This window comes from Nyctereutes procyonoides, unplaced genomic scaffold, assembly GCF_905146905.1.
Source record: "Nyctereutes procyonoides isolate TBG_1078 unplaced genomic scaffold, NYPRO_anot_genome, whole genome shotgun sequence".
NCBI classification, from domain to species: domain Eukaryota; kingdom Metazoa; phylum Chordata; class Mammalia; order Carnivora; family Canidae; genus Nyctereutes; species Nyctereutes procyonoides.
In genome coordinates, this window is record NW_026575082.1 from 24,371,648 (window position 1) to 24,389,236 (window position 17,589).

Below are 17,589 nucleotides of genomic sequence, written 5' to 3' on the forward strand. Positions count from 1 at the left end.
AGGGGGAGGAGGCAACAAAAAGTTGTTCTCAATTTCTCTACACCCTTTTTTTAAACCCTTGGTTTTCACAGATATAATATCTCAGTCACAAAATAAGGACCTATATACGGTATTACATCACAGCTGTAAAATCAGCCTTTTCTGTGAATTGGCAAAGTAGTCTATGATATCTATTTCTGTTAAAATTCATATAGCAACATCGACTCATTCAGTTCACACTTCTATCATTCACAAACCTGAAAACTGAGAGTGATTCTGGCTCCAACATTTCTGACATTAAAATCTAGGGTTTGCTCTCAGTCAGTAGTTTTCTGACATCAAAATCTAGGATTTTGCTCCTAGTAAAAACTAGGATTTGCCTTCTTAATGTACCTAGATTGTGAATAACAGAGATTAAACTTAGCTGTTAACAACGTAAAGGTGAAGAATTAGTAGGTCTCCAAAATTAGTATAAATAATTTTACCACAATCAACGTAAGTTTACATTTCCTAGCATAGAGATGACAACAATATGTTTATTGACTTGTTTTTTTTAAAGATTTTATTTATTTATTCATGAGAGACAGAGAGAGAGAGAGAGAGAGAGGAGAGAGAGAGAGAGGGAGAGGCAGAGACACAGGCAGAGGGAAAAGCAGGCTCCATGCAGGGAGCCTGATGTGGGACTCGATCCTATGTCTCCAGGATCACGCCCTGGGCCGAAGGCAGGCGCTAAACCGCTGAGCCACCTGGGCTGCCCCATGTTTATTGACTTGTATACACATCGCCTACTCCCCGGCAAGGCACAGGACTACCTACCATAAAAGGAAAAGTTCAATAAAAATGAAAAACAATGAATAAAAGACAAAAAACATGAACCAAAAAAATGCAAGGGAAAAGAGAAAAAACTTTGTGACTTAAGAGAGTTCTAGTAACCAGCCATTAAAGTGAACTCCAAGCAAAGACGCAGCCACAGAGACTAGGAAACCAGAGACGTAGATGGTGGCGAGCCCTCGCTAGCTGATAACGGTAGGCATCCCGATTATCAGAAACAGACTTTTTCCTGCTTCTGAGACTTAAAAGTGCCCATCACTGTTATAAGGGATGCTATACAACAGCACGGGAGCTATCTCAGATATCAGTTTTGTCAAAAAGGAAAAAAAAAAAAGCTCCCCATATAGTTATTTCCTTTACCAGCCTTCAGTGCATTGAGCGAACTGGACTAGTTTCTATTAAGGAAGCCAGAATGACAGCACCAGAAAGTAGTGATTTGGTAAATTATGAAGATAAGACTTTGAGAATCCTCAGAAATGGAAAGCTAATCCTTAGGGCTATTCTTCTCAAATGTCAGCTTCCGACAGCACGCAAATGGCGTTAAGGATGATAATACGCATATTCTCCTACAAAATTTTTTAATGCAAAGAACACATTTTGAGTAAACCTGTAAGAGACTTATCATCTCACATGTTAGCAACACTGATCTCTTTGGAGATCTGAGGGAAGAGATCTGCAGAAGTTATGTGTGCCTCACCTCATAGCACACGGTCACCTGCACAGCAGGTAGAAAGTCCAAATGTAAAGACACTATCATTGATGATGCCCTCCCCTCCCCCAGAGACAGAGCCAACTCTCCTGGTTATAAATTTGGAACAAAGGGGAATTTAATTAGAAGGTTTATATTCTGTATAATGAATTAGGTTACCCACAAGCATTTAATAAAAATCGTATCTTAAGTGTTGCTACTGAAACCATGCTGTCCTTCAAAAAGATAAATATGACATGATAAAAGGATATTGGCTCATATAGTAAGATTAACATAGAAGAGCCTCCCATCAAAGATAGTAATAAATTTTTTTAACTCAATTCATTTTATGATATGGCTTATCTTTCTCACTAAGGTGCTGAAAAGACGATTTTAACGTGTCTGAAATTATCTGAGAACTATAATGAAAAATGTGCTCTTACAATTCCAAGGTATTTTCAGGCTTCACACTTCTAGTCCTACGATTACCTCTTAGTGCGACTTTAAACATTGCCCAACTTTCATCAAAAGGCATTTTAAAGATCAATAAAAGCCGTTTTAGATCTTGAATTAGCAAACAGCACTATTTCTTTTTTTGTGTTTAAAACCAATGAATGAATGAATGAACTTGTTTCTGTGTTTTTCTGTATATAGAATGTCAGAAGGTATTCTTACTAACTTAGCACAGCACTAGAGCCAAGCGGGTAAAAGCTACCTTAAAACACTTTTTAAAAAAAGATTTGTATTTATTTATTCATGAGAGATACAGAGAGAGAGAGAGAGGCAGAGACACAGGCAGAGGGAGAAGCAGGCTCCGTGCAGGGAGCCTGACGTGGGACTCGATCCCGGGTCTCCAGAATCACACCCTGGGCTGAAGGCAAGGCTAAACCGCTGAGCCACCCAGGCTGCCCCTACCTTAAAACACTTTGAGGAACAAAGTGTTCACCAATATATGCAATGCACCTGGGAAAACAGTTTGAAAGGATACTGCTCAAAATACAAACAGTGGCAACCTCTGGGTGCTAGGGTCATTACGTAATTCATGAGTTCTTTGACAATTTTAAGTATGATTTTATAATAAAGGAAAGTATAAATCCTATTTTAAGGGGGGAAATCTCTGTGAAAACAGATTTATTTATTTATTTATTTATTTATTTATTTATTTATTTATTTATAAAACAGATTTAGAAGGCTAAATCTATCGCAATCCTAACTTTAAAGGCACTAATAAAGTACCCAATTCCCCATGGCATCATCCAAACAGAAACCCAGACAGCTCCAGCCCCATAAGGAGAAGCACTATTTCAGTTACACCTCATTTCATAAAGTGCGTATTGACCACCTATCATGGATGGAGCAGCGGTGGCTGAAGGGATACTAGTTAGTTGGCAGTAACTGCGAGGGGAGTGGTGAGTGGAAGAGGCCTGAAAGGCCTGTGGGTCACTGGACAAAAAGCTGATTTACTAGGAGACCTGAGGCATTAAAGAATATTAAGCACATGCACAGATGCATTCTGACATTTTAAATTATTTTCCTGCAGTCCGGTGTGTTTAAGAGCTTGTGTGTGTTAGAGAGAGAGAGAGAGAGAGAGAGAGAGAGAGAGAGAGAGAGAGGCAGAGACACAGGCAGAGGGAGAAGCAGGCTCCATGCAGGGAGCCTGACATGGGACTCGATCCTGGGTCTCCAGGGTCACGCCTTGGGCTGAAGGCAGGAACTAAACCATGGAGCTACCCAGGGATCCCCCCCGCCCTCTTTTCCTATTTTCAGTTTCTCCACACGTCATTTCCATCTAACATTATATTTAAATATACGCATAATCTTTTCCCCCCACTAGAATATAAACCACACGAAGGCAGGTAGAGATTTCTGTCTGCCTGGCTTTACTGAGGAATTCTCAGGGTCTGGAAAAGGACCTGTATATCGTAAGTATTCAATAAATCTTTGTCAAATAAATCAATGACTAGAAATAAAAGCTCATCCAGTGGTTCTTATAGGAAACACAATTAACTACTGGCATCCCTTTAATGAAGAAGGTTTTCTCTAACTGAGCAAATAATTCTTTTCTACTCTTGGGGTAGAGAAGAGATAAAAAAAGGAGATGAAACACAAATATATTGCTAGCAAATCATGTAAGGTTTTTTAAGGCAAAGAGTGAGTCAAAATTATAAGCCAAAACAGTTTCTGATTACCTGTGGTCTTGTCTTCATTTATGGAATTATTCTCTCTCTAGTGTTCAATGTCATAAATATTTAGGCTTTTTCCATCTGTCCCTTCCCAGTCATCTGGCCTAATTCCTAAACCACAATATTCTCTCTCAGCGCAGCCTTGTGTGTTTTGGAGAGAAAGCCCATCGTCTGGCTAGAGCATTAGACTGTTTGCTCAGGAAACAGCCAGCTCCTTCCCTGGCAGCTTCCAGCACCCTGAGAACTGGGTGTGGACATGGAGTTCTCCACCTGTTTATTTTTTATTATTTACAGACTAGCTCACAGGAGCCAGGGAGTAAGACAGGTATTCATTGATTCATGGTACTGCTGACTCAGTCTTGTCCTCAAGTCGATCACAGCGAGTTATTTTCTCCTACTTGAGTAAAAACTGCTCACTTTCTTGTCTTGAGCCTGACAAGGCTGTCTGCCTGGGGTCCTCCAACTGCCACACGCCCCTTAAGAAACCTCCTTCTCTGAAAACTTATACCGTCTGAGACCTCCACAAATCCAACCTCGCTAACCTCAAAGTGCAACGGGGAGATGGCTGTATAAACTCCTGTGTTCCCTGCCTGCTTTAGCCAACCCATACTAGAACTTTGAGATGCTACCCTTATACTTTTTTTAATAGTTAATAAGATGCTCTACCGTAAGGAGAACATCCCTTTCCCCAGTTAAAGAAGGGAAGGTTTGTTACTTTTTGTTTTGTCTCATTTCCCCTATTGGTTTCTTGGAACCCCTTTTGTCCCCTCAAATAAACTTCCCACTTCAGGCCTTATTCATCCTTACTGTCCTCCAGGATAAGCTGATGACCTCCTATCCATGATGATGCTCACTCCAGTCTTTTTTATTTTTTAAGATTTTATGTATTTATTCATGAGAGACACACAGAGAGAGGCAGAAACACCGGTAGAGGGAGAAGCAGGTTTCCTGCAGGGAGCCTGACGTGGGACTCGATCCCGGGACCCCAGGATCATGCTCTGAGCTGAAGGCAGACGCTCAACCGCTGAGCCACCCAGGCGTCCTGACTCCAGCCAAGTCTTGAAGCTCCTTTACAACATACATGACCCCAGAGATGCTCAATGTCGGTTGATGTCCAGAGGAAGATCTTTAAAATCCTTTTAAAGGATTTTATTTTATTTTATTTATTTTAAGATCCTTTAAAATAAGGGTCTTTGGTCTCCACAACTAATCCAATCCAAAGGTGGGATCAATGTGAGTGAAAAGCCATTGCCATGTCCTCCCTCAAACACCATAGTTTAGAGGGAGAAAAACTAGCGAGCGGGGGAACCCTCTTGGCTCCCGCTGACCCAGGACCAATCCTGCCTTGGACAGGAGTGACGTAGAGGCTACAGTGCAGCCCCGCACTCTACTTCCATCCATGGTTGCTGTCTGACTGGAGAAAGTGACCTACTCCTGACACCTGAGACCAGGTGAGAATCTCAAGTTCCACAAAGACAAGACATTTTTTTTTTTTGTCCTGAATATGCTCATTTCAAGCCTTTGAATTTCTTTAGAGTCCCATGCACAAATTAAGGACTTCCTGAATTCTTTTGCCTATTTCCCCAATCACCAAAAAGAGACTATTTCTGGTAGACCTAAGGAATTTCAAAACAATCTGATTAACAACCTGAACGAGGGTCTTAAAACGCACCTTCCGCAGTGGAGCGCTGGTTGATAGAACTCTGACCCTCTGCCATTAGCTAGTGTGTCGCTCTGCTCGAGCCTTCCCTGAGGGCGTGCCCGGGTGGAAGCCCATCCCATTTGTGCGGTAGACCTGATAGCATAGGACACAAGACCTCTGGCCACCATGTTGCTCTTGGTCATCTGTCCTTAAGCCTCTTTCCATGATCCCTCCGCTCCAACCTTCATGGAACTGTGTCTCCCTTTAAAGGCTAGATTTACTCTCCGCTGTTGTCTGGCTACCCTTTTGCACTCCTGCCAACAGAATAGGCCTCAGACACCACCAATGACCTATCCAAGGACTTGCTCAGCGTGGAGACCAGGTCAGCTTGACTGATAGCCAGTGTACCATCAGTGGTTCCATAAGTGCAGCACACGATGAGGACAGTTCACACAGCTTCCCAAGCCACCCGCTTCGGCACGGAGAACTCATGTGGGTTGTCCCTCCAGCTCCAGCTTTCCTGCTGAAGCCAACTCCATCCGATCTCGTGCCATCCTTAATGGAGATAGAGGTAAACGGTCTCACCTTAATAACCAATCACACCCTCCAATATGGTCCTAAGGTTACCCTTTACTTGGTAAAAATTTTAGTTATTTGAGAGCGAGAGCACACATGCACTGGGGCACGGACAGAGGGAGAGAAGCTCAGGCAGATCCCATGCTGAGCGGGAAGCTCGACCTGGGGCTCCGTCTCGCAAGCCCATGATCACGACCTGAGCCAAAATCAGTAGGCAGGCACTTAACAGACTGAGCCACCCTGGTGCCCCCTGAGGATACTCTTTAGCTTTCTTATCTCCAAACTCCAATTTCTCCTATTTGTCCACATTACCGGAAAGAGTAAATACACTAAATGGACATGGAGTGGAGTTTTAATGCTATTTCATAGACACTATAGGAGCTTTTCCCAATACTTTTTCTGTACAAAAATTTATAAAACAGACAAAAATAAACGACAAATGTGGCATAGAACCCGAGTCCCCAAGTATACACCAAAAGCAAATTCATAAAAAAGAAACACAAACCAAAGTAATTTTTCCGTATATTTAAGTAAAACAAAGCACTCGATTTACAAATGTAACCCTCCTGATCCACACCCAAGACTGCCTATGTTCCTTGCTTTTTATTTTCTATAGCACTTAACACCCTTTAATAAGTCCTACAATTAATTTTTTTATATTGTTTATAGTCTCTGATTGCTAGATTTTAAGTTTGTCTGAATGTAAGACATTTTTAAGGTAATGTTTAATGTTATTTCCCTGAGGCCTAGAAAAATATCTGGCATGTAATAGGTTCTCAAAAAAAAAATGCTGAATGAAGGAAAGTTTATTCTATCAAGTAAATAGGTATTTATAAATCATAGATAACATGTGTCTCCTCTACTTTAAATTATTTTATGTGTTGGCAAATTGAACACCAATAAAAAATAAATTATTAAATGAATAAATGAATAGATAGATAGATAAATAAATAAATAAATAAATAAATAAATAAATAAATTCTTCAATCTACTCCCATCACCTTCAGAATATAGTCCATACGAGGTAGGAGTATAGGACTCTTCCTCCCACAGTGCTCCTGACCACCTTTACAAACCTGTTTCCCAGCTCCTCTGCACATCACTCTGGAAGTCAGATGCACTGCAACATGAAGATGCTCTCAAGCACCCCGTGGCTTCCCATCACTGTGCTTTGGCGCACCCTGCTTCTCCTGCCTAGAATGCCTTGCTCTTCCCACCCCTTGCCTGACAAATGCTTACTGACCTTTCAGGAGAAAAAATAAAAAAAATTAAAAAAAAAAAAAAAGGCCACGTCTGTAAAGCCTTCCCCAACCTCTCCATGCCTACTACGAGAAACTACCGCTGCCTCTCTCTGTGTTCCCATGGCAACCAGCACATCCTTCCAGTCCTGTGCTTGTCCTGCTGTTGTCATTGTTTGTCTGTTTGTCTGTCTCACCCACTGGTGAGACCTCAACCTCTCTCCAGCCCACAACACACCATGTCTTTGCATCCCCAGCATCTAGCAGGGCAGGTGATTAATAATTGCTTGGACTTCTATTGAATCCACAGCGTGGGGGAGGGGATGGGAAGAAACAAGCACACTTTGGGGTTCAGTTTTGTTTCTTTTACTTGTGCCTGAAATCTAGGCTTTCACCACAGACATGTAAGTTAAAGGGAAAGATGTAAGAGACGCGGAACAGTTTCCCTCCACCGGTTTTGCGTTGAATCGGAAGGGTCCATTTGTCTATGCTGATTTAAGCTGTTAAATCGAAAAAGAAAAATAAAAATAAAAAAACAAATTAAAAAAATAAGCTGTTAAATCGGTGTAAATCCTACAAACTATCATACGCATTGTCTCTCCACTACTTGTCCAAAATTAGGAGCCAATCAACACTACAGGTAAGTGTAAGTACAGATGTTTTCACACAGAGAAAATCCTACACAAATTCTACACCAAAATTACGAAGTGTCAATGACCACAGGTTTCCTATGAGAAGAAGGACACATGAGAGGGGCCTCATGAGCAGGACTTTGGACAACCCTTCAGGTGCGCGTGCGGGGACCAGCCCTGTAAGAGGTGATGCTGGGAAAGGAGTGTGGCTCTGGCGTCCGTCAACCTGCTATCGAGGACTGACAGGCAAACGTCTGTAGTTCTTTCTGACGTCTAGAGGCTTTGTTTTATCGCATTAATATTGGTGTCGTCCTAGCGAGTTACCACTTGTCTAAAACTCTGACGATGTGGGGCCCTTGGGGAAGAAGGCTTCCAATTTTAAGGTGGCTTAGGAAAAACCCCACTTGCCACATTTCCCACTGAGCTGTGACTTCAGCTGCTCCTGGAACTGGGAGGGCTGGGCCCCTGGGTGCTCACACTCACTCTTTCCCCTGCATTCCTTACAGCTAATCCCCTGTTTCCTCTTACCTGCAGGAGGCCTCTGCTGGTTTCTCCACAGCCTTGGACAAGTGTCAGCCCTTGTATTCTTTTTAATTTTATTTAATTTTATTTAATTTAATTTTATTTTATTATTTTTAAGATTTTCTTTATTTATTCATGAGAGAGACACAGAGAGAGGCAGAGACACAGGCAGAGGGAGAAGCAGGCTCCATGCAGGGAGCCCGATGTGGGACTCGATCCTGGGTCTCCAGGATCACGCCCTGGGCAGGTGCCAAACTGCTGAGCCACCCTGGCTGCCTTAGCCCTCCTATTCTTCACCTTCCCCCTCAGACTAACCAAAATGCAAGCAATCACCTTTCCAACCTTCGTGTCACCAAACACCAGATGCCCTGACCCTTTGCTTTCTCTGTCCCCCACTGTTATTCACCTGATCATTTAGCACCTGGTCAACACCACTGTACGCCAGACCCGGTGTTAGAGGCTTCCTATACGTTACCTTAGATGAGGAAGCTGATGCTCAGGAGGCTCCACTGAGCAGATGGCCACCTGGGGAAAAGCCAGAAAACAACTGCTTGCATGCTCACTCTCCCCTGCTCTGTGCTCTGGGCCCCTAGGCCCACGACAAGCTATGGTGTGCAGACCAGAGGTGGAGGGGCAGGCAGACGGGGCTCCTGTGCCAATGGTGTAGAGTCACAGCATCTACAGACTGGAGGAGAGTGGGGCAAAGCCTAGGCCGATTTCCTAAATCCCACACAACCTCCCTGCCTATCTACTGCTTCTCCCCAGGGCACGAATGGCTTGGAAATAAGTGTCAAGCCGTAGAGAAGTATCCTCACACATGGACTCAAACACCCGCGCACAATCACCATGCCGCTCCCCGCCACACAGTCAGCATGGGCCCGAAAGGCAGCTTGACTGCCTCATCCTGCACAGCTATCCCATTCTACAGAGATTTTTTTAAAAATTAGTCTGTGGTACTAAATGCAGAAAGATAACCTCTGATCCTATTAAAATATTCAATGATTATTTCGCTCGATGGCCCTGGAATGCTTTCCTCTGTGTAATGTGCAGGAGGGCTACGTAGGGGGGCTTCCCCGTCCTGTCACCGCACTCCGGGGCTGCCCTGGTGAGAGCAGCCTGCCGACCTAAGCATCTGCCAGGCTGCGCTGAGTTCCTTGCACACTTGGGACACAGAGGGTTGACGTGCCTTCCAAAACCAGCGGAAACTAACATTTTCTATGCTGTCCAGAGTATTCTAGACTGAGTGCTGCATAGTTGGCCCCTGCCCGCTGCAGAGCCCAGGAAGGGTGCGTCCGGGCTGGACGGGGACCGCTACATGCTGTAAGCCGCGCAAGGGAGTTCTGCATCGGGCTCCAAGGCCTGAACGATGCCGAGCTTGGATTCCTCTAGCAGAACAGACATCAGAGCTCAAATGTGCTTTTGGGAAACTTACCTGCAACTAAGACCCATACTCTTTATTTCTGTGAAGAACTAAGGTGTTAAAAAGACCTGCTAGGTGTGTCTTAAGAACCTCCCCCTCTTTAAAAAAGGTTCTCAATCTTGTGGCACTTTTTCTGTTATAGATCACGAGTGTGGCAGCTAGTCAGCGAGGCACAGACAGCAGTTTGTGCTGTGACGGGGCGTGCAGGGCGGCGTGAGGGATCTGTCCTCACCCAGGCAGGCACCACGTTGATGCAGGCATCTCACCAAGACCACCGCACCGGCATCTGTGTACGTGGGGCCTATGTGACGTGCACCGCAGTGTGTCTCCAGCCTTCCACCAGCTGAGGACGGGGAACGCTAGGGCTGGAAGAAACACTAGGAATTGTGTGATTTCCAACCCCCTTATTTTAGAGACGATGAATCTCAGGCGCAAAGAAAGGAGGAGCTATAACATGGTGGAACTAGAATCAGAACCCCCGGGGCCACATCCTGGGGCGATCACTGGTTGCCTAGCTGATCTTGCGCCAATTACTTATCTTCTCCAGGTGACAGTTCACAGGCTACCTCAGGGGAATATTTTATTTATTTTATTTTATTTTATTTTATTTTATTTTATTTTATTTTATCTTATCTCATTTATTCTATCTTATCTTATCTCATTTATTTTATCTTATCTATATTATCTTATCTTATTTTATTTATTTATTTTGTTTGTTTTATTTACTTATTTATTTTATTTTTAATAAATTTATTTTTTATTGGTTTTCAATTTGCCAACATATAACATAACACCCAGGGCTCATCCCGTCAAGTGCCCCCCTCAGTGCCCATCACCCAGTCACCCCCACCCCCCACCCACCTCCCTTTCCTCCACCCCTAGTTCATTTCCCAGAGTTAGGAGTCTCTCATGGTCTGTCTCCCTTTCTGATATTTCCCACTCATTATTTCTCCCTTCCTCATGGGGATATTTTAAAGATGAAATTACATAACTCATGTAAAGAACTTAAAAGACTCCCAGACATGTAATATTATATCTGAAACTAAGCTTGAGCCAAGCCATGATCTAAAACTGGCTTAATGACTTCCATGCTGCTTTCCAACTTAGGTCATTACTATATTGTACAGGTTGTAAAAGGACAAAAAGACTGAATGAACATCAAAGAACTTGAATCTGTGTCATATATGTCTATCTACGGAGGCCCTTGTCCTAAACTTACACGGATTTCCAAATACCATTATAGCGCATAATTTCTCCCAATAAAATGCAGCAAAATATAACGGAAAAATTTGAGGGACCCCGTTCGACTCTTAATGATTCTATAAACATAGCCCTAAGGTAATTTATAAAGCTAATAAAATGCTTTCCACCTGAAGCATTTACTGCAAGTTTTTATTGTCAGTGACAAAAGTACACGAAGCAGTTTTCTATGTTGTACAATCAAGCCACCATAGAATTCAAAGATCTTTGTTTTATTTACACAGAATTTCTATCCTCTGGTTTTGAACCCAAGTGTCCAGAGTCTAAAGGCGGCAGGACCAAGCGGAAAGCCTCCTAAGGGCGGGAGCTGCATGTGGCGGGCCCGCTCTCTATCTCTGGCCCGACACCTGGCCTGTGCACGTATGCTTCTGGAACCAAGCTATCGTCCGGCAGAGAGAGCCAGCCAACCGTATCTCAAAGTGTTTGTCCACTAGCTGCTGCTCTAAACTTTGAACCTGTCATACCAAAGGCGGCGTAAGTGTCTCAACATGCAACGCACGACAAGCTGACCCGAGGGCTGTCCGTAGAGGCACGTGCCTACAATGGAATAATAAGGACCCAGAACCCATAAGAGATGAGGGACAAAGACAACCCGAGAAGGGATTCAGGGCATCAATGGGAGATGCAGTTTCAGGCAGGAAGAATGATATGAAAGAAGCCTGGCACAGGCAAGATCCAGTGACACGGGCCTCTGCGTCCCAGACAGCAAATCAGACAGGAGCACACGGGTTGTCAGTTGACCGAACTGGGCGAGACTCCCCATAAAGATGGCACCAAGCTGGCTCCTCAAGGCGAGTGTCCAGGCAGGGGTGGAGGTTCCTGCACGGACTCCGTGCCCGGGAATGGGGGGCATGAGGAGCCTGCTTCCAGCAGGTGTGCCCACCGTGGATGGCCAGGCAGGGCTGAGGTGGGGCGGGGTGAGCCCTTGAGGGTCTCCGGTGACAAGCCAGTTTGCAGGCTTCAGTGGGGGCTCAGGACCCCCGAACATCTGGGAAGCCGGGCCCCACGACTACCAGGGTCAATACCTCGACCAGAGGTGAGCCACTGGGAAAGGTGGGAACTGGGCAGGCCCTTCATCTCCCAGGGCTTCCCCTCCTCAGAGGATGAATGCTCCCCACCAACACGGACCCACAGCCCGGGGTGTCAGCATGCGCCACGGCGCAAAATCATAGGAAGAAAGGTCGATGGAAGGAAGCACACAAAAAATTACTTGCAATAAACTGAGCAAAGAGGAATCCTGACACCTACAGACCACTGCAACGGGAGCCCGATTCGTGTGCTTTCAAAGGTATCAAACCATGAAATCGTTATTTGCAAATAAAGAGATGCGCTCAGGACACGATTCAAAAGTAGGAAAAAGGTGGTAGTCCTAATCTCCTACTTGTGCCTTGAAGTTTTACACCAAGCTTGTGAATTATGCTGGGTAAACCTGAAAGAAGCAGTAATCAGTTTACGCAAATATTTTTATTTTGTTCATTTAAGTAACCGCCCAACGCGGGGCTAGAACTTACGACCCCAAGATCAAGAGTCACATGCTCTCCTGAGCCAGCCAGACACCCCTCAAATACATTCCTTAGAATACTTTTCCAATTTCCAGATTTCCATCAGATCTCGCCAGGCCTGCTCCGTCCCTACTGCACTGGGATGTGAACTATGGAAACTCAAGCTGTGGGCCGTTTCTCATGCACCATGACCTGCCTTCATCCTCTAACGCAGCGCAGTTCATAGTTTTTCACCAATAGCATGCAGTGTAGTTTTGCGATGACAATTACAGTTTTTTGCAAATAGAAAATAAAATTCTGCCGAAGAAGTGAGTGAATGGATGGATTCCTACTTCACTAGATAAAGGCCCCAGTATTACATGAAACACAGACATCTGAAGTCCACACCGACCTTCCCCTAAGCTGCTGTAGAACCGACACAGCGGGTCTTGGGCGAGGTCTGTCTTCACTATGTGTCTCTACAGCAGGGCGTGATAATAAGCCCGGCCGACCTCAGGCACCACCTGAGACAAGGGACCTGTGACTGGAGGTGGAACCGCAAACCATGAAAGGCAAAGTCCCTGTTATTCCTGGAAAGATAACTGGGAACAAAAACAGAATTTCAAAAGGGGATGGTGCTGGGATGATCCCATTCACAAAACTTGAAAAATATGCAAGAACTGGGAGCGGCCCAGGGCTGTCTCATGTCTTGGCTCGTGAACACGGCAATGATCATGACAACTAGGCAAGGGAGTTCCTGTGCATCATCCCAGGGAAGCTGCCCAACAAGCCCACAAGAGGTGTTACTGGGCATGATCGCTTGGGCCCACCTGCCCAAGGGTAAACCGAGGAGGAGGAGTTGCCACAGTCCAGAACAGCCAATGCATGGCAGGGCATAGACTCACACACACTTAGGGGTCAGGACTCCAGTTTCTAAGATCGGGTCTGCTACGAGGTGGTTGTAGGACTTTAAACTCTGGACCTTGCTTTTCTCATACCTGAAAAAAAAAAATAAGGAAACTAAATAGAAGACTTTCGGTGACCTTTCTAGCACTGAACTACCCTCAGCAATGACCTCCTGATTATGTCCTACTGGACAACCATGCTATTCCTTGCTGTAGTTCACGCCCCTGCTTCCCAGGCTGCTGCCCTCCTGCGCTGAATCCTTTTCCTTTATCTCTCATTCATCCCAGCAGCTTCCATTATCACCAAGACTCAAAGCCCTCCTCTAGCCCCACGTCACCACTGAAGATCCAGTGGACCCTCCCTTCAGCCCCCTGACCTACAAGTCACAAGTGATGAACGGCCCTTGATATAAAGCCTACCAAGGGTCTCCAGTAGGCAAAGCATGTAGAGATAAGGCCAGCAGCCAAACACAGTCCTATCCACCCAACCTTCTACCCTGGAAGCTTTCTGTTGAACGAACATCTGGCTTCAGGAAGGACCCGCTCAGGGTCCAGGCAGACAAGCCTGCCTACCCACCCTGCTGATGGAAGGGGCAACAGATGGGGCAGCCAGCAGTCCTTCTCTCCGGACAACAGCCTTGGAGAACTGGAATCCCATGGAAGATGACATAGCATATTCCAAAGGGTTGCCAAGACCTGTCCTGGGGGGGTGAGGTTTCCCCCTCCGATAAGCTGAGGATGTCGTCCACTTCACACATCAACTCCTGTGGCGGCTCAAAAATAAGCCTACTCCCCTCACAGGCATGATGGGCCTCACAGCCCTGGGCCCATGGTGGGCTCCAGCAGATATTCTTGACCATGAAGGAGACACATCGGCCCTGCGACAGGACCTCCCTCAATGTAGAAGGCATCCATACCCCATCCATAGGGGAAGAGCATCAGGACCTCCCCTGCTGCTCTTCATAAGGATCCTACCAACAACCCAGGAATACCACCTGCTGGATGGATGTACACAAACCCCACTTTTGTGGTTTTCTTTCTTTTAATAATAAATTTACTTTTTATTGGTGTTCAATCTGCCAACATACAGAATAACACCCAGTGTTCATCCCGTCAAACCCCACTTTTGGAGAGATAGTCACCCAGAGAAAGGTCATTCCTCTAGGCTATTAACCATCTTCACGACCAAATAAAAATGATAGTTTTTCAGGTCCTAAGAGACTGTGTATGTTCTAGAAATGTGGATGATCTCTTAACTGAGGAGTCGATCAGCACTTCTGGCGCGAAGGAGCCTACACCGCACAGAGACCTCCGTGCAAGGGCGCCACCAAATAAATATCTTACCCCCAGCTTGACCTGCAGGTCAGTTTCAATTACCCATGATCATGAGTGAAACCAGGAGTAAGGGTGATCCCCAAGGAACTGTTTACATAGGCTTCGCAAGGGATTTTTGCACCTCGTTTTGCATGAGGCTAGCGTCTGGGGATTTTACTTCATGGTGAATGGTGAAGGGTCACACTGTCCAGGCCGAGGGTCACGCGGGCTCTCTCCTGCTCTGCTCTCCCCAACACTTCAAGCTGAAGACAGTGCAGGTGGCTATCTGAAGCCGGCCTGCCCGCCATCCCTCACCTGAAACAATAACGAGGCCTTTGGGTTTATGGACGTCCGGCTATGCTGCAGCGGACACAGAAACGCAAAAGCAAACGCGAAACATGGTTCATTGTGTCAATAAGGGACTTCATCATATCCTCCAGTTACTCATATAATATAACATTGAAACATGATTTCCCCCTGTTAAACCCCAATTCCTGCCTCCCCTCTGGCCTCTAAGTGACCATGACAAGAGGGACGCTGATGCACAAGGAGCTGAACCAGGCACCGTCTGTACACTAGCCTGCTGAACCCAGAGGTCGGTATCAACCATCGCACATTTCAAGGCTGAAACAGGCTCCAAGAAATGGGGAAGGAGCTCAAAACCTTGAGCTTGTCCCTTCGGTCAGGAGACCTGCTTCCTAAGGGCAGGCACTCCAGCTTGCTCATCTTTGTATTTCTTTTGAGATGAGCACAAAACCACTTACAATGTGGGCCTCTAATAGGGATTTCTAGAACAAAGTGTAGCTGATCATATAGTTCATCTCTGGCTCGAGAAAGTATGTCCAGAGTATCACCAAAGCAAACTTCACCCATTTATTTCATTACCATAAACCTTGGGTTTGCCTAGAAATGCTGACACTTTTGTTATAATTATTGTTTTCCCCAATGATTTCATGTGCCAGCTGTATTCCTTCACGGAAAGAAGATCTAAAATTTCTTAGAAAAGCTTACTAAGCAACGCAAGTGATGCGGCGACCTCAACGGACACAGGATATCCAGCAAATTTTGGTGACTAAACAATGAACTAGAACTCCCTGATTTCTAAAGATATAATTTCTGTCTTCCGACCCTTCACCATTCACCATGAAGTAAAACTCTATCCCCTTTCCCAAATCACATTCCGCCGTGCTGCTGCCTGTAAAGGGTACTATTCAGGAAAATTACAAGTACCTGGTCACACTGGGGATGGGGTTAAAAGGAAATGCAGTTTACAAAGAACCCGACACACATTTAAAATATACTGTGATACAAACTCCTGCACAAGCATTCATTTACTTTGTCCAAATTTTTTCAGCTTAAACACAAAATAGCTAGAATTTAAGAACGATCAGCTTATTGCATTTCAGTGACTAGCACACATTTATGATTCTCTTTTCCTGCCCAGCACTGAAACTTTTTTTTTTTTTAGGGAATTCCTTATTTTATGCCCCATGGGAAGTGGAGCACCTTCACAACAGAAAATACAAATATAAATAAAGCCTTGGGTTCCAGCCTCACTTGCAGCCATGGTGCAGTCATGTGGCCTTAGTTCCAAGAACCCGAAGCACCTCCTGGCCTTGACCAGGAGTTAGTGGTGTGAGATAGAAAGGTCCAGAAGAGCCCATCCCACTGGTTTCTGTTGCTTCAATCCTGCCCTGTCACATAAGCCACCCTTACCATGAGTAAGAAGAAAGAAGTCGCGCTTCCAGTACAGCAAAGAGAGGAATCAGTGATAATCTTCCTTTGATTAGCTCAGTTCATAGATGATAAATAAAAATCTGGGAGGCTGCTGAAAGGGCTCAGCCATATGACCATATGCTCATAGGTACATTAAGTGCTCAGCCCATTCGCACATTCATTGGACACCTACAAAGCTGCTCTAAAAATAAGGAAGACAAAAGTCCATGCCCTCAAAGACCTCCCAATCTAGCCATAAATGCTTAAATAGCTACGTCTCCCTGCCCCGCTAACACGGAGGCTCGTGAAGTCAGGAGCCCTGGCTGTCCTGTTACTGCTGTCTCTCCAGTTTCTCAAGGATCCAGCCCATCACAGGCGATCAGTACCAGGTGAAGAAATGAGTAAATGAGTTAATTATTAATTAATTTCTTTTCCCAGAAATAAATCCATACTTTTATGTAAGTTAGTCTGCAACAAAGGAGGCAAGAATATATAATGGGAAAAAGACAGTCTCTTCAACAAATGGTGTTGAGAAACTGGACAGCTCCATGCAAAAGAATGAAATTGTACCACCTACTTACACAATACACAAAAATAAACCCCAAATGGAAATGCTTTGTTTACTAATATTGGGAGACCTGACATTTTCATAATGCTAAATCTTACCAATATCACTTCATTTATTTGAGATATATTTTAGGTCTTATAAGAGTGTGGGAGATTTCTCCATTTAGGACTTACATATCTTTCATTAGGGTTATTTCTGTGTATCTTTGTAATTTTATTGCTCTTACAAAGAAATTAGTATTTTTTGTGCTTCTTATTAAGCATTGCTAATGGATAAGAATGTCACTGTTTGGGATCCCTGGGTGGCGCAACGGTTTGGCGCCTGCCTTTGGCCCAGGGCGCGATCCTGGAGACCTGGGATTGAATCCCACATCGGGCTCCCAGTGCATGGAGCCTGCTTCTCCCTCTGCCTGTGTCTCTGCCTCTCTCTCTCTCTCTCTCTCTCTCTCTCTCTGTGTGTGACTATCATAAGTAAATAAAAATTAAAAAAAAGAATGCCACTGTTTTTGTTTGTTGAAATTATAGCCAGCAATGAAATCATTTATTTGTGGGTTTTTTAGGTTACCTATATAGAAAATTAACGTCACCTGAAAATAACTGTCATTGTATTTCTGTCTTTCCAATTCACCCACTAT

At 44.7% G+C, this 17,589-nt stretch overlaps 1 protein-coding gene across 19 annotated transcripts in view; it reads right to left on the bottom strand.

The window, feature by feature from the left end:
- Positions 1–17,589, bottom strand: part of LOC129514487 (low-density lipoprotein receptor class A domain-containing protein 4-like) — a 387,588-nt gene that overhangs the window by 183,647 nt on the left and 186,352 nt on the right. Inside the window, exon 1 of one of the 19 annotated variants that reach the window (XM_055333099.1) lies at positions 13,358–13,434. The exons of the other annotated variants lie outside the window; for them this stretch is intronic. The gene's annotated coding sequence lies outside the window, so the exon portion shown is untranslated. Of the gene's footprint in view, positions 1–13,357; positions 13,435–17,589 lie in introns of those variants that run through there. 19 annotated transcript variants of the gene reach the window in all.